At 41.6% G+C, this 22,191-nt stretch overlaps 1 protein-coding gene across 2 annotated transcripts in view; it reads right to left on the bottom strand.

Moving 5' to 3' along the window:
- Positions 1–22,191, bottom strand: part of LOC136676737 (zinc finger protein 536-like) — a 205,424-nt gene that overhangs the window by 120,081 nt on the left and 63,152 nt on the right. For both annotated transcript variants that reach the window (XM_066653933.1, XM_066653934.1), the window contains exon 4: positions 12,135–12,247. The gene's annotated coding sequence lies outside the window, so the exon portion shown is untranslated. The remainder of the gene's footprint in view (positions 1–12,134; positions 12,248–22,191) is intronic.

The following is a 22,191-nucleotide window of genomic DNA, read 5'->3' as shown; positions in this document are numbered from 1 at the left end:
ATGTTTATGAACATAATTGACGTTATTTTCTCTGGGCCAAAGAAGATTAAGTCTATGCAGATGGTTAGAAGTTCTAAAGCCAGAGTCTAAGTAGGCCTTATTTTTTTTCACATTTTCTCACCTAATTTACTTTAATGAGATGTACTTAAAATATCTGTTCACTGAAAGATTCTTCAGGAGATGTAGCATGGTTTTGTACTGCATTGCTACTTTTCTTGCTTTTTTTTAATAGTGAAGGAGTAAATTCTGCCAGGTTTTGAACAGTGCTGAAGTCCCAGATTCTAGCTGTTCTTGGAGCTGTTCTTCTGAAGCCTACGATGGCCCAGGCTCTAAGCACTCAGTTCCATGACTGCCTGGCGACTTCAAATATTCATCAAACGGAGGAGGAGCAGGGAGCGCCCTCTCTATCCCGCCGCAGTCATTTACCAATTATTTTGAGTACCTGCTGACAGGTACGTGCCACACTCGGCTACCTCACCACCCCCCAAACCCCACTCCCCCACCCCCACAGTCCTTCTCCAAAGCTGTTCCAGGAGAGGAGCAGAGGAAGAGTGAAGGGCTGTATGCCCCAAAATCTCAGACTTTGATTTGTCCCACTAGTTACCTGTGCCAGTCCCAGAACTCTGAATCAACTCTGTGTGTCAATCCACACAAAGAGGAAAGGAGTAAAGAATCGAGAAGTGTGCAGACAAAGTGACAAACGTGTCCGAAAGGAAAACAAGTGCAAAATAATGGCTCATTAAAGATCAGAGAATGATATATTAACAAAACCCTTTACCGAGGTCTGTCACAAACAAAGCAACACACCTGAAGCATCAGAAAACCCCCGCCACTTTTACAACAGACGTCAAACCTATGCTTCTGTGGTGACATGCTGGAAGGTGGATAGCTGAAAGACTTGTGACTATTTGTTGCTGTCTCCTCTTTAACCAAGAACTGTGAAGCAAGTCATTTACTCTAATAATAATAATCATAATAATACGTTTAATTTATATAGCGCCTTTCTCCAACTCAAGGACACTTTCCAGAGAGAGAGAAAGAGAGAGAGAGAAAGTGGTATCAATAAAGACAAATGCAGATTAATCAAGGTAACAAAGAATGAATATGTTTGGGTTTGAAAGAGAAAAGTGAGGCACAGAGACGGAGAGTGCGGCAAGTTATTCCACAGTGTTGGGGCCGAAACGCTATGGATGAAGGTGTTCAGTTAAGTATGAGAGTGGAAGACCATGTAGAAATTTGTAGGTGAGTAATAGAACACTAAATGTATGAGTTTATGTGTGAAGTTGAGGTGTGGCCTGGAAGACTGTAAAAAGAAAAAAGGAGATCTCTCTAGGTCTTTCTTTTATAGTATCATGTAGTAAATGAAACCCATCAGTGTGTATAATGGAGTAGATATATGTGTGTGTGTGTGTGTGTGTGTGTACTGGATGCATCACTCAGTTCTCAAAGGGCCTCTTCAAAACACTACTAACACTCTATGTGCTCTTAACTGTGCAACGTCCTGTCTGATGAGCAACTGAGCTATGAAAAAATACAAGTGTGTAGAGAGAGAGAGAGAGAAAGAGAGAGAGAGAGAGAGAGAGAGAGAGAGAGAGAGAGAGAGAGAGAGAGAGAGAGAGAATATACGCTTCTGTTTACTTTATTAGATATAAATTAATAGAAAAACTTTGTTATGATTACAAAATAAATTTGAAAAATCTCTGAAACAAAACTGGGAATTCAGGGAATTTTGTAGATTATTTAAACCTTTAATACCATTTTCACATCAGCAAATAAGACCATATGGATGGCTTTATTTTAAAATGCATTAAAGACCACTTTTTAATACATTTCTTTTCTCTTCGTGACATATGTTGTTGGGATTTGGTTTTACCCCCAAGACATACTACTGCTATATTATAATTAATATCAACTTTATTAGAATAATAAAACCGGGCTTTACGAGTCATCTGTTATAACTAAAGATCATTTAATATTCAGATTTGTAGCAAATGGGTTCGCAGCGTTTATGAACCAAACTCTTTCGTTAAATGAAAAACTCCTAACTTTTGAACAAATTAATTCGAGTCCGTGTGTACAGGGAAATTGTTGGGTAAAAAAGAAATAAATCGGTTGCAAAGTTTCCTCTTATATACGGTTAGCTCTGACAGCATTGTCCTGTAACTATTATAGTCAATAAAACATGATCACAGACATGGCCAGGAATTTGAATCTATTTAAACTGGTTTGTGCTCAACAGCAGAAAATGATAAATAACTGTGATAAAGTATGAGCTGCTGCTTCCCAGGTGCTGGCGTACAGCTGTCTATAAGAGTGTGTGTGTGTAAATTAGGGGGTTTGTTCGGAACTGGGGCGAAGGGGCTGCGGCTGGTTAGGCGTTTTGTGTCTCTCTGCTCTGGCAGAACCAGCGCATGATTCTAATCCCATCGGCCGCCAGTGACCCGTCCCGCTGCACCGTGATGCTATCGGGCTGCATGCGAGCCGCCTCTAATTGAAAAAAGTCCTGCACCATGTCTAAACCTCTCCTTGAAACTCCAGCGCGTGTTGTGTCTGCACGCTGAATCAGATCCCTAAGAGGCTTAGGGGTGTGTGTGTGTGCTTGTCTGCCAGTGTGTATGAGTGTGTAGACACGGATGTGTGTGTGTGTGGATGCGTGTGAGTGTGCGGGTGTGTGTTACAGTTAAAAGAGAGAGGCGGAGTAGATTATGATTGGCCAGAGCCGGGGAAAAGGGAAGGTATTAAGCACCTTTACTGGGTTTTAATTACATGAAGTCCACCTCTGTAGCAGCAGAACTATAAATACACCAGCATTCCCCTGTGGCAGTGAAGTTAGCAAGCCCTAAAGCAACTCATACCTCAGCGCAAAGGGAGAAATACACACACACACACACACACACACACACACACACACACACACACACACACGCACAGTGCACTTACACACATGCACTCTTGTTCTCATCGTGGGCTCTCCTGCTCTCTCTCTCTCTCTCTCTCTCTCTCTCTCTCTCTCTCTCTCTCTCTCTCTCTCTCTCTCTCTCTAAACTTGTAATGTACCAGTGAAAATTGGGCCATATGTTCTCCCTCTGTATTTTGAGATCTAAGTCCAATTTCAGTGGATAACACTAGAGCATGAAATGTTTCTTCTTTCACACTGCACACCAAAATTTAAGGTGTGTTTCGTGCCGGATTGCATTTGCAATGAGAAATACAGAGCAGCCAAGGTGATGTCTGCTGTTTAATCGATAGATTTTAGCCGAAAACCTGATTTTCCAGCGCTGTTATGATATTTTTGTATGTTATGTGTAAAGAGCAATATCTAATTAAACCAAAAAACTCAAATAGATTCCATTTTATTTTATTTTTCAGAATTACAGGTCAGTTTTTTGGAATCCAAACCTGACGATGTGGCTCAGTGTTTGGTAGTTAAATCGTGGGCTCAACTTCGGGACAAAATCTCAGGCCTAATTAAATTTCTAGATAATACTACAAATAATACATTTATAAAAAAAAAAAGAGGGAAAAAAGGAAGAAAAAAGAGCACTAGAATCAGAAGGAAAAAAATCAAATTTGAAAAGAGAGACACAGAATGAGAGAAAGAGAGAGAGAGAGAGAGAGAGAGAGAGAGAGAGAGAGAGAGAGAGAGAGAGAGAGAGAGAGAGAGAGTGCAAAACACAGGGGAATATGAGATGAATCCAGGTCTTAGGGGTGTTCCAGCAAGTAAAATAAGGTTGAACCTCAATAGGATCAACATTCAGGGCAAAACGGCAATAAAAGTAGAAATGTGACAGAGAAAATGATCTGTAATTAGGACAAACAGCACTAAAAGCAAGTTCAAAGATAATTGTTTTTGGAGGAGTGTGTGCTTGACTGAGAGGAATCCCAGGGTGGCCAGTGTAGAGCGAGTGAGAGAGCGAGAGAGAGCGAGAGAGAGAGAGAGAGAGAGAGAGAGAGAGAGAGAGAGAGAGAGAGAGAGAGAGAGAAGAAGAAGAATTTTTTACATTGAAAGAAAGGCAGTGAAGCCCTGCAACGTCAGAGTTCCACACTGAGGAAAAATAGTGAGAAGACTCGGTGATGTGAACTCAATGTAAAATACTTTTTATTTTGCATGTACAGAGTACAGAGTAAATGAAAACAACACCCCACTGAATGTGAGTCAGTCCATCATAAGACCAGGCATTAAAAAAAAACTAAAAAAAAAGCACTTATCCCCTCACCAATTGCCCCACTAGGACCTTCTGCTTTTGCTGTGTGTTCAGGGTGTGTTCGAATGAAATGTTTTTTGTTTCATTTAATTTTTTTTTAACCCAGTGAAATGGTAAAAATCTAAAGTTTGTTACAACTGACCTGCAGTTTGTGTTATATACCTTTTTACAAATATCCCAAGAACGAAGACTCAGAAGTCTCAGTTAAAACGAAAAATAGTTATTTTATCCTCAGTTTTTCAAATGAAAACATGGTTCCAGCGCAGTTCTTGGCCACAAAAAATAACTTTACGTGACACGATGTGCACTAAGGTAAGAACATGTACAACAACCTGTATTTTTAATATTTTTTTCCATTAGTTCTTTCGTTGTTTAACTTGTACAGATCGTTTGCAGTTCAAACTTTTACATTTGCTTTATAAACAACATTTGACTGACTGGCAGTTGGAGCATGACTGATATTCGGGAGAGAAACAAACAAACATAATGAAACATTCCTATTCTATTCTCATCTCCACCTGTCTGACAAAATATGATTTTTCTTTTCCTCTCTTCTTTCCCCTCTGTGCTTGAGATGAAGTCACTCTTGGCACATGTGAAACATAAGCATAATTGTGTTTGAACGGACTAAGACAAGTCCTAAAAATACACACAATAGCAGAGAGATGAGCAGAGAAAAAATGAGAGCGTGTGAGCGCTTGTCCATCAGTGCTGTGTGTTTTCTCTACTTTCCTCTTCATGCCAATAACAGAGGAATAAACGGATATATGAGTTAAACCCCATTGTCTTCAAAAATCTCCCACTATATTTAGCCCTTTTTGTTTTAAGATGTGCAGCTTTTCTTTACCAGGACAGCAAATCTGATGTAGGGTTTGAGTTTGAATGCGTGTGAGTGCGTTTCTTTCTCTCTCTCTCTCTCTCCCTCTCTCGATCTGAGTGTGTGTGTGTGTGTGTGTGTGTGTGTGTGTCTTCCTGAGCATGTTTAAGGAAAAAAAAAAAAAGAAAGAAAAAATTAAAGCAGAAAAACAGTCAGCCGTGCGATTTTTGCAATTAAAAAAGACACAAAAAATAATTATTCCACAACACACTTGGGCGACATATCCTGAATCGGTGATGCACGGATCACGTGTTTAATAAAAAGGTTAATCAGTTGTTAATCAGAGGATTAATAACTTGATATTTTCTTTACAAAACCATTAATATCATGCCATAAATATTTAATGGTGATGGGTGTGCTTTCTTTTGGGGTGGGGATGGAGGGGAAAGAAGCGGTAGACTGAGCAATACACAGCCTAATGTGCATTAATCATGCTTTGTTAAAGTCAAATAAATTCATTCATGTTTATTAATACAACCTCTGAGACAACAATACTCTTTACATTATTTAGAAAGTTATTAATAAAGTATTTATCAGCAGTGCCACCAAAGGCCAGGAGGTTACAGGCAGCCTAATCCAGTCCAGCGTCACAGACCCTCAGGCCGGGGTTCATTAAGATTTAAGCGGAAGTATAAACGCTCTGAGGAGAAGTGTGTGCTTTTGTGTGTGTGTGTGTGGGTGTGTTTGCCTGCACCTTTAGGACTTACGTCTTGGCCGAAAAATAAAACCTGAGTTTGGGTTCCAGGCAGAGATTTTCTGTCCCTCTCTTAACAAATTACCCTGCCGATTTGCTAATCAAAGCAAAACAAATATTGCTTTTCGTTCGCTCCATTTATTTGAATGAACATACCATGTTCCCAAAATACTCGTTCCCAGTTCAAATGTAATTAAATTGTGCCTTTAGTGAAAACATGCAGTGGTACTCCAATTAGTTCTGTTTTTGTCGTTTGAGAAAAAAAAGAGAGAGAGAGAAAAAATGAAATATTGGACTCAGGCTCGCCCAGGGCTCTGTAGCGTCCTGAAATGATGCAAGGCTTTTATGGTGGGTGGGTTTTTCTGCTGTTATCACGTTAGTTTAGTTTTAATCTTAAAGCTATTGATGGAGAGGAACAGTGCATTCACTCGTACGTGCGTAGTGTGGGTGTTCTGAATGTTGTGAGACAAAAATACATTTCTGTTGATTTGCGTTTGAACAATAGTATGACTGAGAAGTGCTCTACAATGGATTCAGGGGGTGAGTAAGATGGTATATTTGTGTAGTGATAAACAGAATGTGTACGATTAAACGGAAATGTAGCATTCTGAACAGCAACTGTATTATCATTATTACCAAAGCTAGATTTAGAATGAAGTTAAAAGTAGAGTGATATGCGTCCAAGTAATGCCTCATATATGAGGTCTTTGCTGATTGGCTGCCCCTGCATTATGCATCATTTGGAAGCATATAACACTACTTTTAACTCTGAATCTCTGTTAAAATGAGGAGCTTTTGCAACTGGGAAAAAAACATATATATGTTCATTCCATAGTTATTTCCAGTTGCAAAAGCACCGCATTTTAACATGTGAATAGTGAGAAACGAATATGGATAATAAAGAATGATTTCATATATCTAGTAGAGCGGGACAAAAGTCTCAGAACACAATCAAACTGTAAAGAGACCATTTCTAGACTAGTATTAGTGAGTTTATATCCCTTTGTTTCTATCCCTGAACACTCATGTCTTTCTATTTTGCTTTACTATTCGCTGTAGACTTCACAAAGAAATTAAATTGCATTAGCAAGTCTCTTAACACAGCACTTAAGAAGCCATTGCTGGATTGACTAACTAAATTGCATATTTTCAGTCAAACCTGGCCGGCGCTCTTATTGAATAAGCGAATGGATTTCTCACATTATGCTATCCATCTAACTGTCGATGTATCCATCCGTACCTTCAACGATCCGGCGCTGGGGCCTATACCTGATATACATATTATGCATGTTTGTGTGACTATAATGGGGATCAATTGAGTGTGGGCAGATGGAAACTCATAAACCTGTGTGTGCCTGTGGCCATTGTTAAATAATTGCTGAATTAAATGTTTGCCCTCACCGTGGTCAGTCTCACTATCACGGAGAGGAGGGTTCAGGCGGCTACATGCAACATCTGGAGAAGCTGTGGTTGAGACGCTGTCATCGTGATCTCTGAAGAAATGATGCTGGGAGACAGCTCTAAATGTATTTATTTTTATTAATCAATCAGGGCGAAAAAAAGATTAAAAATCTAAATTAGGGCCATGACACAATGCCAAGAAGTGGATTTAAGACAAAATCAGTGCGAAGACATTTTACCCTGAGCTTTCTTTACAACTAAACATGGTTTGGTTGATGTGTTTTTACCACAGATACACTTCCTGTATTCTTACTCTTTGCCCTAAATGATGCTGAATTCAGAAACAGTTCACACTACTGATAAATTCAATGGGAAGCGACTAAAGCCACTTTTCCCATGAGACTACGCCTTTAAGAGAGTAAGGTAAATTAACTTTTTAAAGTCAAAACAACAACTATTTTCTAGAGTGCTTCAAAACACAAATGAGGACAAGAACAAAGAGACGATGATGGAATGCAGCGGCCAACAAAAAGAGATGGAGTTGTGGAAAAGCAGAGAGAGAGAGAGAGAGAGAGAGAGAGAGAGAGAGAGAGAGAGAGAAAGAGAGAGAGAGAGAGACGGAGAAGGAGTGCTCTATTTTGCCGTTCGTTTTTTTAAACACTGATTTCATCATCGGGCCAAAGCGCATAACTTTAAAACCGAAAATCAAATATTAAAAATGACAGGCGGTATAAGTGCGGTGAGTGAGCCGGGGTCACGGAGGGAGGAGGCGCGGGCGGCTTGTCAGCCACTATCTGTCAGAGTGAATTAGAAACAATCAGGGGCGAGTGAAAGGGAAGGTGATTGTTATTAAGCAGCGGGGCTGCGAGCAAGCTCCCCCAGATGTGGCCATGCATATAAAAGAACAGGAAGCCAGCAGTTTAATTCAGGAAACGCTGGCGAACATGGCCGGCACAAAGGAGGAAAGGAGGGGTGGGGGGTGGAGGGGAGTTGGGGGGGGAGAAAAAGGCCCTTTGTCGCTAATAAGCTGGAAGTTACTTTGATAACAGGCAAGGGTTAGGCTCGGGAATAAAGGCGCTCTTCTCTCTCACGTTTCTTTCCCTTCTTTTTTTTCCCCCCACCTTCTCAATCTGCCCGTCAATATCTGGAGAGTGAAAATAATAGGAGTGGAGAAATCAGGGGTGATATGTAGATAAGTTGACCTTAACATGGACGGCAGGAAGAGACAGCCAGGTCCATATATCAATTACCCAGCTGCTGTCACACACACCGATGATGAGGGGGAAGAAGAGGGTTTGGGACAAATCCTCCCTCTGCGGTCCCTTAACAATCTCTCTCTCTGTCTCTCCCTCTCTCTCTCTCTCTCTCTCTCTCTCTCTCTCTCTCTTTGGTATCTGTCAGGGACTCTGGAGGCTCCTGTGAGGCAGCCATCACGGCCGCAGATTGTCGTCAGGGGCGACTGAGGGGACAGAGGGAGGGGATGTGTACAATATGTTTTTCAAAGGGAGCGCGGGCTTGATTTGAATGATAAGGAGAGACGCTAATCTGCTTGGATATGGCCTCAAAGGCACATCCACTCCAACACTCCAGCAGCCCTGCCACCGGGGGAAACGAACTGCACCCATGCTGCAGTTCAGACACACACACTTGTACTCACCCGAACACACAAACTTGTTTTGTACAAAAGCAGGTCATGTGGGTCACACGTGTCTTTAATGTACAGTTTTATATCTTATATTATGTGTGGAAAGGAAATCATTTGCACAACTGGCATTATGTATTTTAAGTGTTGTTTATAGTGTACGTTTCTGCATTCATTGTGTATTTTTATTAAAACATGTTTAAAAATATATTTGCTAAAAGAAAAAATGTGAAATAGAATCAGCCACGATCACCATCTCCAAATATACCTTCAGAATTGTTTCATTGTTATTGTGAATCTGTTTTTAGGAGCTAAAAAGTCTTAAAAGATAAAGACAAGGAGAAAGTTTTGTTTTGTGCACCCCACAGTCTTTCTGCAAAAGCATTGTATTCATTTAGAATAATTTAGCTGGTCCTGGCAGATTTGGAGATTTTTGTACTTTTTGTGCAAAAACAGCCAGCAAAGTATCCACACACACACACACACACACACACACACACAGAAGTATAATCAAAACATAGACGAACACAGTTGAGACACGCTGTTCTACAACATAGGGAGTTGATGTAAAACTAGCTATGTGTGTGTGTGTGTGTGTGTGTGTGTGTGTGTGTGTGTTCATGTGCATTTATTGTCTCCTGCATGGTTTGTGGAGGTCTCAGGAGAGAACATACTCGTCCTGTCATTTCTTCTGTCCTGTCTACCTGTCACCAGTGGTAACTTCAGCTCTGCCATGACTTTACAAGCTGAAAGAATGAAGCATATTGCTGTCCTCTAAGAAGATTCTCTCTCTCTCTCTCTTTCTCTCTCTCTCTCTCTCTCTCTCTCTCTCTCTCTGCCTCTGTCTCTTTAAATGGCAGCACTGCTTTGATTTCCATTCTTCTTTGTAGTCAGGGATATCTGTGGAAATTATCCGTGGCTTGAGTTTTTTTTGTGATCCTGTCTGTAATAGCTATAACTGTTAAATAAAAGCATCCTTTTTTCTCTCCTTTTAGAGATGAAGCTGCATACAACATGCTTACAAGTACATCTCCACTCCCTGCCTTTAAGGATGATGAGAGGAGCTGTGACTGGAAGGCTATGGTGTTAAACATGCTATCGCTAAATATTACCCAAGGGGATCTGAGTGTATGTATATATATAACACTCGAGAAGTACGGAGAGGGAGGTGAGGGAGGAGTGGAAGGAAGAAAAAGAGAAATATGTGGATAAGAGTAGAGCAGTGTAACGTGCTCTGGGAAAGAGAATACAGGGAATGGGCAGAGAATGAAGAGAAAGAGAGAGAGAGAGAGAGAGAGAGAGAGAGGAAGAAAGAGAGAGAGAGAGATAGAGAGAGAGAGAATAATACATGATACATGGATGAAAAAGGGATGAGAAATTAATAAAAATATCAATGAAAGCAGAGAGACAGAGATTAGAAACAATACAGAGACAGTGGGAGGTAAACTGTAAGGTGAAGTGAGTAAAAAGGGAGCGTATGAGAGAAAAAAACAGTTTGAATGAAAGAAGAAAAATGTGAAAGACAGAGAGAGAGAAAGAGGGATAAAGAGCACAGTAGAAAGAAGCTACAAGCTTGATGTATAAAAGTATTTGATAAGAAAGTAAGAGAGAGAGAGAGAGAGAGAGAAAGAGAGACAGAGAGAGACAGAGAGAGAGAGAGTCCTCCTCTTAGGACATGTCTTAGATTTCACTGTGATTAGATAGTGAGGGATAGGGAGATGTTCTGAGGGAGCATTAGTAATTAATCACTGAAGAAGCTGGGATTTCCACTCTCACTGTCAGGCCCATGTATCTCTCTCTCTTCCTCTCTCTCTCTCTCTCTCTCACTCACATGCATGCGCGCACACACACACACACACGCGCGCGTGCACGCTCACGTACACTGACACAGACCTCCACAGTTCATCCAATCACTCGACAATAGAAAAACAATAATCTCTAAACAAAATATAAAAAAACCTTAAGCAAAGGCTTAAGCAGCAAATCGTTTCCTTTGTGCGGCACGCTAATTATTACCACACCATAATGAGCTTCAGTCTCCGAGCATTACCACCTATCATTACTGAAGCAAAGGCTGACCATAAAAAGAGAATGGCCTTCACTTACTGCTCTCTCACCACCCCTGCTGAAATCTTCCACCCTTCTTTTATTTATTTATTTTTTACCCCCTCCTTTTCCCCCCTCGCACTATGAATAAATTTAGTCCGTCCCGGACATGAAAATGTCAAATACCTAAAATACACCTAGGCTAAATAGCGTATTAATTTTTAATGCTCGCTCATCCTATGCTGCTATTCTCATATCTGCCCCTGTCTGCCAACAGCTGTTGCAGCCTCCCTCTCAGGGAATTTATCATCCATCTAAAAGAGTAAGGGAGTATTGTTCTGCAGATAAGAAGAAGGATGGGAGGGGGGGTTTTATTCAAGGATTTTTTTAACCCTCTCTTTTTTATATCTTTTATCATGTCTTCACACCTTCCGAAATGAAACAAAAGATGTAAATTCTTAATGTACATTTTATTTATTTTGTACCAGGGCCATAGCAATGCATTAGTGTCAGTTGGGAGCGAAAGTTAAGAATAGAGACGTCGCTATATCTTTAAATACATAAAGCTCCTTGTGTTTAAAAAATTCATAGTAGCTGTGATTGAGTCAGACGGCCCAGGCTTTAGCTGAAAGATTAAAGAGTGTATGGTCAGGCAGGTGATTTAGGATGAGATTTTATATGTCATTTATACGTTCTTTTTTAGGAGCCATGTGACAGATAAAGATTACAACTGCCCAGCACTGAATGTGCCGGACTAAACGTACTTAGAGTTGTGAGTGAGGGATCAGTCTTTGAGATCAGTTAGCGTTAATCATACAGTGATCACTGCTCTGACGCTTGTAGGAAAGAAGCGAGGGTTACATGTCTTTTCTAATGTTTCCAGAAATACTGATCTAGAGTCAGTGATTTGGAGAGCAGATGTCTTGTAACTTAGATGCAGAAATAGAACCCGTGTTTAACTGTGAATAAATAATCTGACGGAATTCATACGGAGTCTGAATGTTGGTCTTAACACCTAAAGGCAATGAGGGACTGAAATGGTTCAGACCAAAAACCTTAATATTATCCCTCCTAAAATATTGGGATCTGAGTTTGTGTGTGTGTGTGTTAGAGAGGTGGATGGGTAGTTTAATACATAAAGAACCAGGGTCCATTCTTCCATCCTTAAAAACTAAGTCTCTTACACAAACACACACACACTCACACCCTCAAAGGGGTGTCGTCAGAGATTATTACAGACTTCATAACAGCTTGAGACGTGAGCCTTACCTGGTCACTCTAACTGCATACTGGTCTGGGGCCTGTCAGGATGAAGAGAGTGTGGCTCCCCCCACCACCGGGTGTGTAGAGCCCGCCGCGATGACCAGTGGGATATCTTTACTCTGTCAGAGAGAGAGAGAGAGGGAGAGAGAGAGAGAGAGAGAGAGAGAGAGAGAGAGAGAGAGAGGGAGAGAGAGAGAGAGAAAGGGAGGGACAGAGGGAGAGAGGAAGAGAGGGAGAGAAGGAGAGTGTCAAGCCAAATGTAACAAATTCACTGAATCACGGCAGTGGCGCAGAGGTCAAGGAAAAGCAGCCGAAAAAGGTTAAAGATGAAATCAAAGCCGTGCCTCAGAGCAGCGCTGAAAATCTATCCCCTGCAAAGGCAAGGCCACCGCTGACGTGCACAGCAGACAAGAAGCTAAATACTGCACGCCACTCTGGGATCTTTCATTTTCAGCCGATCAATAAGAGCTTATATTTATCAGGATTCCAAGCAGCTGCCACATCTGACAACCTCCACTTCATTTTCTCACTCCTCCCTCCCTCTCTCTCTCTCTCTCTCCACATCTTTGTATCTCTTTTCTCCTTCTTCTCTTACTCAGTCTCTCTTCCCTCCATCTCTCTCTCTCTATATATGTTGTATTATTTAGCTCTATCCTCTTCTACTCCCTCAAACTCCTTTCTCTTTGTCACTTTTTTAATCACTCTCCCTCTTTATCTCTTCCTCTCTCCCCTCTTTCCTATGGCCTTGAACTAAATCAGGACTAATCGAGTGTAAGGGGGAGAAAGCAGGCCTTCAGTTTGATTTTTTTACATGTTTCTGCTGCCATCTTGCTCCCCCCCTCCACCTTCTAATACTGGGTTAAAGAAGCATGCATTTTGTCATTAGCCCATTGGCTCAGGCCCCGCGCTCCCACTGTCTTTGTTCCGTGCCACGCCACTGAAGCCTGCCAAAAAAATTAAAAAAAATTAAAAACAGTGCTGTAAACCATGTACAGTTTACCGCTTTATTCCTCCTGCATGTGTGCACTTCAAAAATAGAGATGTGTTTTGGAAAGGAAGAAGGAAGAGAGCATGAGCTGAGGGGAGGAAAGAAAAAAAGAGAGAAAACGAAACTCTCCAATTTACAGCATCCAGAGAAGCAGAAGATTTGCTGAGAGGGGTGGAGGAGGCCGAGTTAAAATAGCTCAATCTCTAATCATCTGTACGACAATATTTGCTGTGAGGCATTCTAAATAGATTATCGCTGGTCCATCTGTGTCATCATTGATTTATAAGGCATTAAGCTGCTTTCCAAAGGCAGGCCTCTCCTTCGCTATGCTCGAGTAGGAGGATTCTTGTTCAAAATCAGGGCCAGTGGCAGCTGAACAAGCCCAGAAGCCTGTCTGCTTGGAGAGAAGTGCGCCGCAGCCGAGAGGAAACAAAAATAGGACAGCGTTATCCGGTTTGGAGTCGCCACAAGAAAAGCAGTATGAATCCAAAAAAAATTTTTTTGTATCTCTTATATTTTTCGCAGTACAAAGACACAGGGAGGAGGGAAGGAAGTGCCAAACACACACACACACACTCATGCACTCACATGCACACGCATGCATGCACACACACACACACACACACACACACACACGAACCAAACAAGGAACATCATTAACATATGAATACTATATGCAAATGGTTAGAGGAGAGCAGATGTTGGTGCATTTAATTGACCTATATGTGAATTGCATCCAAACCTTTTACACAGAGTACACTGAATGTACGCCCAGCGTGCAGCACTATTGCTGCGGCCGCCCCGCACTGACTTTCTTACCAAAAACACAGAGAGAGAGAGAGAGAGAGAGAGAGAGAGAGAGAGAGAGAGAAGAGAGAGAGAGAGAGAGAGAGAGAGAGAGACATTATAACTGAGCTGTGTATGAGTAGACAGCAGCCTGTCAGAGGTGCTGAGATGCCCAAAGACGGCGGCTGTCACCCTGCACCCGCTCACACCCGCCTCGCGTCTCTTATGGATGACATCACTGCGTCACAGTAGAAATCGATCACTTAATGGCCTTCGGGGAGCTGGCTGTCACTGACAGGTTATGTGCCACAGCCTATGTTGCATCCTCTTTATCCTCTATATCTCAACAACATCTCTCTCTTCCTTCAGCCTAAAAGGAGCAATGCCACAAAAAAAAAAGTACTCGTGTTTCTTTCACGATCACGTGAGTGAAGAGTCCTTTGAAGAACGAGTTATTATTAATGTGAGAGAATAAATACAACACTGATACAATTATGAGTATATAATATGTTTGAAACTGGTTAAACATTTTGTCTTGAACCTTTTAAGAACCTAATGCTGTACTTTGTCTCATGCAAAGAAGCTGGTCTGGGAAAGTCAAACCAATGATATATTTTCCAGTTGGTTTAATGTGTGTGTGAATACCAAACTCATGATCTGTGCCGAATTCCAGTCTTTTTTTATTTATTTTTTATCATTTTGTTGAATAAACAAAGTACACAGTGATTTTACTTCAATTCTGAACTCACAATCAGAACCCATCCAACAACAAAAGCCCAAACATGTTGCTGTTAGTGATACAGTGACAGGAAACACAGCAGCACACGTGAAGCTCCAGTTTCACACCCTGATTCACTTTACTGTCCAACGTGGATGCACAGCCTAACAGCATCGGGGAAGATTTTAACAAGTTTAAAAGTATGAGCCTGTATCAGTGCTAATTTGTTAAAGCAGACAGTGTTAAAGTACTAACTCGCCATGCTAGGCTATAGGGAGAGCCACGAGAAACACCAATGCTATTTTAATCTGGCCTCTTTTCTCCCTTGTCGCCTTTTTTTTTTTTTCCTGCTAGGGAATGTCATTAAATTGTATTAAATAGCCTTTTGTCCACAGGGCAAGGACCACCCGATATATGATAATACATTAATGCCCTGGTGCTCCAGCCACTGAGCTGAAACGCTCTTTAAGGCCAGGAGCGGAGAAGCACACACATGGAATTCTATTGTGCACGTGCATGCGTGTGTGTGTGTGCGCCTTCATGTGTGTGTGTGTGTGTGTGTGTCTGGGTACATGCGCATGAGTGTATATGAGAGGCGGAGAGAGAAAGAGAGGCTCGCTAACAACTGTGACACATACTAATAGAAACATACCTAATAAATTACAAGCTTTCAGGGTCTGGCAAGCTGACATTTTCTCTGTGAGCAGGACAATTTCATATCTGCGGCACGGGGAAAACCAAATTGCATCACACAGAGATGCCAGCGGATTAGCATAAAAATTAACACTTAAATTTCAGCTTATTGTCAACCTCTCTCCTGCTCCTTCAGCCAGACCAACAATCAATTCCTCTTAGAAATCTGATTAGCTTCCATGATGCTTATTATCCTAGTCATGTCCCCCTCACCACCATGTGAGGCTCCGGGACTATTTGTTTAAATAGAATTAAGAAGCTGATAAATCTATAGGTGTCTCTTAGATGCACATCCCCTCCCCTCTTCTCTCTCTTCTCTCTCTCTCTCTCTCTCTCTCTCTCTCTCTCTCTCCCATCAAAGCTCGTCCTTCTTCTCCTTCTATTCACTCTCTCTGTCTTTCCTTTTGTCCTGGCCTTCATCAACAGTTGCTGATTAAAAATGCTAATTAATATGCCATAAAGCCTCTAGAAGTAGTTTACATTTAGATGGTTTATTATTTACATATTTATTCACCGTGGCCAGCTAAAGTAGTCATCTTAAATACAATATCATTAAAACTATAACTCAGTGCAAAAAAAGAAAAGCAGGGAAAATATATTACACCAATTAACTACAGGCCATAAACGCTGTCAACATTTTTTGTTTGTTTTCTTTCTCAATGTGTTCTTTACTTCTCTGTACTCTTCCTTCACCATAAAAAAAAAATGGAGACATAAGCTGAATTATTTCATATAAAACCCCTCAATGACTTCAAATACAATTGAATTATGCAGAAATTCTGAGAAAATAGGTGGATTTCCCCTTTAAGGCTTATTACTCACTACATACTATGAATTATTCAGCAGTTAATAATAGTGTTGTGTTTGCACTTATGGGTTAATGCTCATGAATTTCATTGTGGCCTGCCTTGTCAAGCACACTCATGTCTTCGGAAAGACATATACAACATTATAACTTTAATATGAGGTATTCCATGTGGGTCACAAAATGTTGATATCATATTGTAAGCACCTCATATTCAGCTAGGTTTGTTCTTTTTTGGTTATTTAGGATCTTTTTCTACTCCACTGTATGAAATTCCTGATCACGGTATCCCTGTTAACTCTCAAACCGACAGCTATGGAAGAAACACATTTTCAAAAGCCTTGATGAAAAATTTGTCAATATGGCTCTATTGAAAACATTGCACAAGTGCCTTAGTTAAAAAAAAAAAAAAAAACAAAAAAAAAAAAAATGCAGTGCACGCTTTGGGTGGCTTTCCAGGCACTGAGAGTGGAGTTCCTTTTTGTTTAGACAAATGGTATTTCATCGCATCCAGATGTCTTTAAGCACAGTTCATCCACCATGTGCGCACTCCAAGATATACAAAAAAAAAATGTATACAAACATTTATTCATAACTGTGCGCCTCCACTTGTACTTAAGAGGTTGTCATGGTTCCTCTGACTCCTGCCACTTCCACGCATTTCTCTTTTTCAGGGGCGAAGCTGAGCGTAACGTTAAACAAAGACACAGTAACGTGATTAGAGTCCGTGCTCGGTCCTGTGACCGGCTGCTTGTTTTCTGGCCAGAACGAGGGGAAGGCCGGGGCTCTGAGAGCGCGTGTGTGCCGTGTGGCTCACAAAAGCCTGTTGGACTCAGGAGCTGCTGGGTGCCAAGTCCAGCAAACTGCTCAGAGGAAAACACAACATCTACATGGATGCAATCGGCTGGGGCAGAACTAGAGGAGGGCCGGGAGGGATGAAGATGAAGAAGAAGAAGAAGAAGAAGAAGAAGAAAAAAAGAGAAAGAGAGAATGTGCAAAAGAGTAGAACAGAAAATAAAAAGAGAAAGTGTGAAAAGTGAAAAGAAAAGGCAAAAGAAAAGGCATTCTGTCCCAAAAAAAGAAAGAGAAAGCGGGAAAGGGAAAGCGAGAGAGAGAGAGAGACTTAAAAACACAGAAAGTGAGAGAGGGTGGGCAGTGAAAGTGAATGTACGATGTTGTAAGTGGATAACAACAGTCCCTGCTATGCTGCAGAATAATTTAAACCAGTAACTCGCCTCCCCCTCCAAATCCCCTCCGACCCGACCCTCTATTCTTATGTTAACATGGCTAAAGAGGAATGGGCCACCCAGCAGTGAAAACTTAAGTCCAAGCTTGCAGAAAAAATAATCCATTTCTCTCTGTCCACACAGTAACTTTACTCACTTAAAACTGTATATGCCTCGGCCGTATATCTCCCAGCTCCTTACGGCATATTACTTTGTGCATGGTTTAAGAATAATAAACGTGTGCTTAGCCGAGCTGTTTTCTCGAGGTAATGCCGTACAATGGAGGGGGAAGAATTCAAAAAGTCTTTAAATTCTGAGTAAACACTGCACTCTTTGTTGACTGTAAGGCCTTTTCATATCCCCCCCCCCCTCCACCCCTCCTATTTTCTTTTTTCCTCCTCGCGCTCTCTCCTTCTCTCCAAGCTTGTTGTATTTTTTCTCCAAACAATACATCCTCCTGCACATCTGAGGAACACACCTCTCTACCATTTTATAGGTTAAGCCCCATAGTATAGAGACTCATATTTTATACCGCTGGTTTATTTTTATGAGCGAGTGTAATTAACGCTGCGTGTCCTATCTCTCAGCCATCGATGCCAAGGCCTTTATTTAAACAACTTTATTGTGAAATGTTTGCGTTCTCAGCATTCGCCGGGCCACACACAGATTATTATTTCATACTTCTCGGGGACGTTTTGAAACGTTTACACTTTCGACTGGTTATTGTTTTTGATTACGGCTCTTTGGATGAATCACCCGGAGGGTGGGGGGTTGGGGCGGAGGGGGGTCTAGAAAACATGTTTACGGAGGGCCGAGTGTGAACCTGAAGGCCTAGCCCAGGCCAAGTCTCCTCTCACCGCCTGATTTATGAAGCCAAGATTAAACTATTTATGTTCAAACGGCTTGAGTTGTTTAATTTCTCTGCTTGGGGCCTGTTTTTTTTCTTTATTCTGGCTCTCCTTTCCTTGGGTTTGCTGGGCCGCGTGAGTGCATCTGTTCTCTATATTTACTGTAATGGAACAAGTAGACAAGTGTGAGCATAGACCTCAGATGCAACGTGTTAATGGGCCCCTGATGGTGAACGTTACAGCCTTCAAGAGACATGGGCACTGAACTAGGCCATTAAAGAGGAAAACTGTTGCCCGGACTCGCAAGAGAAGTTAGCATTTAGGTAGCTGCTAAACCCAAATGGCTGTCTCAGATAAAATATCCCATTCTAAGAGACGGTGGATGCTTTTTTTTAGTTTCCTTGTTAAAGACAATGGTAAAAGTGAGTTATGTCCATGAAGACAAGACGCTGAGACGGATCAGATGGAGGAGCAGATGTTTTTTAACAACGGTTTATGCTGAATGACGCCCCCTGCTCTGCAGCTGACATCGACACACTTTCAGATGTGGACTTCAGATGTAGGTGTTATACAGGTGTCAGAAGTGCCCCGGGGTAACACATGCCACCCCAGCCTGGCTACTGACTACTTTAGTTAATATGCCGCATCTCTAAACCTCTGCAATTCTCAAGGTAGACAAAACTGGGAAAGACAGAACGCTCTGTGAGACAGCCACACTCCCAACACATGGCAAGAATCTACAGCCCTCATTTAATCTGCCAGTCAAACTGACTATATCCTTTCCCCCCCTGAAACATGAGGCTCTGCATGTGACAGAGCACTAATGTTTTTAGCGCTAGTGTCTTTGAAGCATTACTTATACAGAGCACTTGAATGGCATCTTTCCGACTCAGAAATGTGTCCAGCCTGTGGGAATAAGCCAGAGAGAAGCCTCGTCCCTTACGATAACCTCAGAGGCCGCCATCGTACCATCATCTCAGGCCTCTTCTGAAGAGAGCTGTGCTCTGCTGTGGTGTGCAGATGGGACTTCTGAGTCTCAGGCTTGTCATCTTTTGATTAAGAAAAGGAAATGATTTCACTTTAAAGACATCCTCCACCCCTCCATGACCGCACCAGCCACCCAGCTGCTCTCTGTCGCTCTAGTTCACTCAACGTAATCCTTTGTTTCCTCTTTGTTTTATCCCTTTATTGTACTTAGAGTCAGTGCGGAATCATACCTGTTGCTTTGAACAAAACACTACAGTCGCCTCTTTTTAGGATAATTTGATCCATCAATGTTTTGCTCAATATCAGTTGTTTTAAATTAGCATTTAAGATTTTTTTAGGATTATTTACAGATGTCAGTAATGTGATTTTGGTATCAAAATGTAGCATCCTCTCCCTTTCATTCAGCTCCACATGGAATCAAATGCCTACTCCAGCCGCAGTAGAGATTCACCTGAGTGTGCATCTGCAGAAAAGCCTTGAAGGCAGAGAAGCGAGCAAGTTTGTCTGTTTTTACATGAAACTGGGGAAACGTGCCAGATTATGACGACAGCGAGGCCCAAGTCTGCTCTGGGACCTGACCTCAGCTTAAGTGGAGCACTGTGCCATTTCTCCATGACCTCGGGCTTGTTAAGTGAGAGATAGGGGGCTTGGGAGAAGGAAAGGGAGGGCTCCGGGCGGCTGGGGTGAGGGGATCAAGATCTAGACGCAGACAGGGCGGCCCTCCATAAAGCCATAGACACAGACACAGCCCCGTCTCGCCTGTCACATTAAACTGTCTCTCAAAAACACATCTGTACACATGCCACAAATCAAAGCCGGGTTGCACTAGGAAGGGGGGGGGGGGACTGTAAATGTTGCAGGGGAAGCAGAAAAAACCTACCCCCCCACCCCATGCTAGGTGCTGAGCATGTGTTTAAGAGAGAGTAAGAGAGTGTCTGCGAGAGGAGAAGGAGAGAGAGTCTGGTAATGTTTCAAGATATTTCTAGAGTCAGTACTCTCTGGATACACTCCTCACTGCCAAGCTGAACTCCCTCACTGAGGATTCGTCCAAGAAAGGGCACGGGAGCTTTCTAAACGGTCTCTGTAGACTTTAACTCTATTGGTAAGATACCTATTCTTGATATGAGGCTTAGCAGTGAATAAGATAAAAAAGCACTTGGATACGTATCACTCCACACCACACAGAAACGGGAAAAGATGGAAATCTCTAAACGCTGCTGTGTGTCATGTGTGTCGTGTGTGTTTGCTGTGTATTATCTGTGGCTTAGCTCCTCGTGTCAGAGTAGCAGTGGAGACCACCGCGACAGTAGTCTTTAACCTCCAGCCAGGAGAAACAGATCGAAGCGCTCACCTGGCCACTGTCGACTGAGTGCTTTTCCCAGCAGGCCCGAGGAGCCACTTCAACACCTTAGGGCCACTTTAATGTAGTACCTTTAGTATTCAGTATTAATTCTTATATGCACAGGCTTTTCTTCCCGGTATTTAGATGTATACCTTTGGTAAAAGTGCCACTGTCATTTTTATTACTGAATAATTAATAACACTGAAGTGCATATGCCTTGGGTCATTAGAAGCTGAGCACAGATACACAGACATATTGTGGACATATATATATATATATATATAATATAGTGGAGAGTAGTCAAAAGACATATGTGTTATTAGAGCATCAGTCTTGACCTCTATGGACATATGCACCACTCTGGACTTACTCAAAGCTCAAATGTGATATTTCTGTTTTGCATTATTTTTAGCATCACATTTTTAAAAATATATATATTTAAGATTATTAATATTATACAAACACATTACAATTGACTGTATCTACACATTCCTATAATCCAACTCTTCAGTGGAATTAAAGGGATTTTATAGTGGTACTTTAAAAGGTTTAAACACAACCAGCACAACAATTACACTCCATAAGAATGAGCTAAAATTGCAGACATGTATTTTTTTATTATTATTTCACAGAAATCATTAGGCCTGAGGCTTCCCCTCTGGTGCAAACCCATTTCCTTACAAATACACTGTCTTCAACATAGGATGGGGGCTGTATGAGTTTCCATTATGTTAATATGCAAAGACCTAATGAGAAAGCTAGTACTGGAATACTTACAGAATAAATGTCCCAGTGTGGCACAAGAAAACATTTTTTTGTGGAACTCCAGTTTTTTGTGTTCCAGTGCTTTGAGTTAGCGATGTCATGCTTGACTACTCTATCGATCGCACCTGGCTCCAAACACATTCTCATCGGTATCATTCAAACCCTCTCAATTTTTAATCACCATCTCAACACCAGATCCAGCAGATCCCCCAACACACACACACACACACACACACACACACACAAACACTCATTCACTGTCTCATAAACACAGACATGTAATACAAACACATATGTAATACACAAAATATTTTCATGTTGTCTGCAACAACTGCTTGCTGAAAACAAACATGTACGTCTACAGATGCGTTCATTGTCTTTTATTTTTTTTTCTTTTGTTTTTTCTCATAGATTAAAAAAAAATGTTTACAGACCAACCCACACATATTAACAGTGAAATTGCCTTGTTAATATGACAAACATACGAACATGGAACTAATTAAACATTCCCCAACTCCGAATGTCGCAGTGTTCATTAAAACACATTCAAACACACCGATGAGTGGTGTAGCGGAGCTTCACCCAGCCCACGCCGGTTCTGTTTGACCTTGCGCTGCCATATTCATTACATCATTAAGTTACCTCTTCATTAACTTTTCATTATTTATGGGGGCTTTTGGGGAGGGGGAGCCTTTATCAAATACTATCTTTTGTTGAGCTCTCAAAGCCGAGGCAGCCTCACTCCTACCATCACCACTTCCTCCCCAAACTCCTCAGTCATAGACCGTCATGAACTCTGTTATTTAAGCGCTCTAGCCAAAACAGAGACAAACTCAGACAGACAACAAAACACATGTCGCAACCCCCCGAAAGCCGTTCAAATAAACATGACACACATGAACATG

The sequence above is a fragment of the Hoplias malabaricus genome, chromosome X2, assembly GCF_029633855.1.
Source record: "Hoplias malabaricus isolate fHopMal1 chromosome X2, fHopMal1.hap1, whole genome shotgun sequence".
Lineage (NCBI taxonomy): Eukaryota > Metazoa > Chordata > Actinopteri > Characiformes > Erythrinidae > Hoplias > Hoplias malabaricus.
Note: the sequence above shows the minus strand (reverse complement) of the source record. Positions and strands in the feature narration are given on the sequence as shown.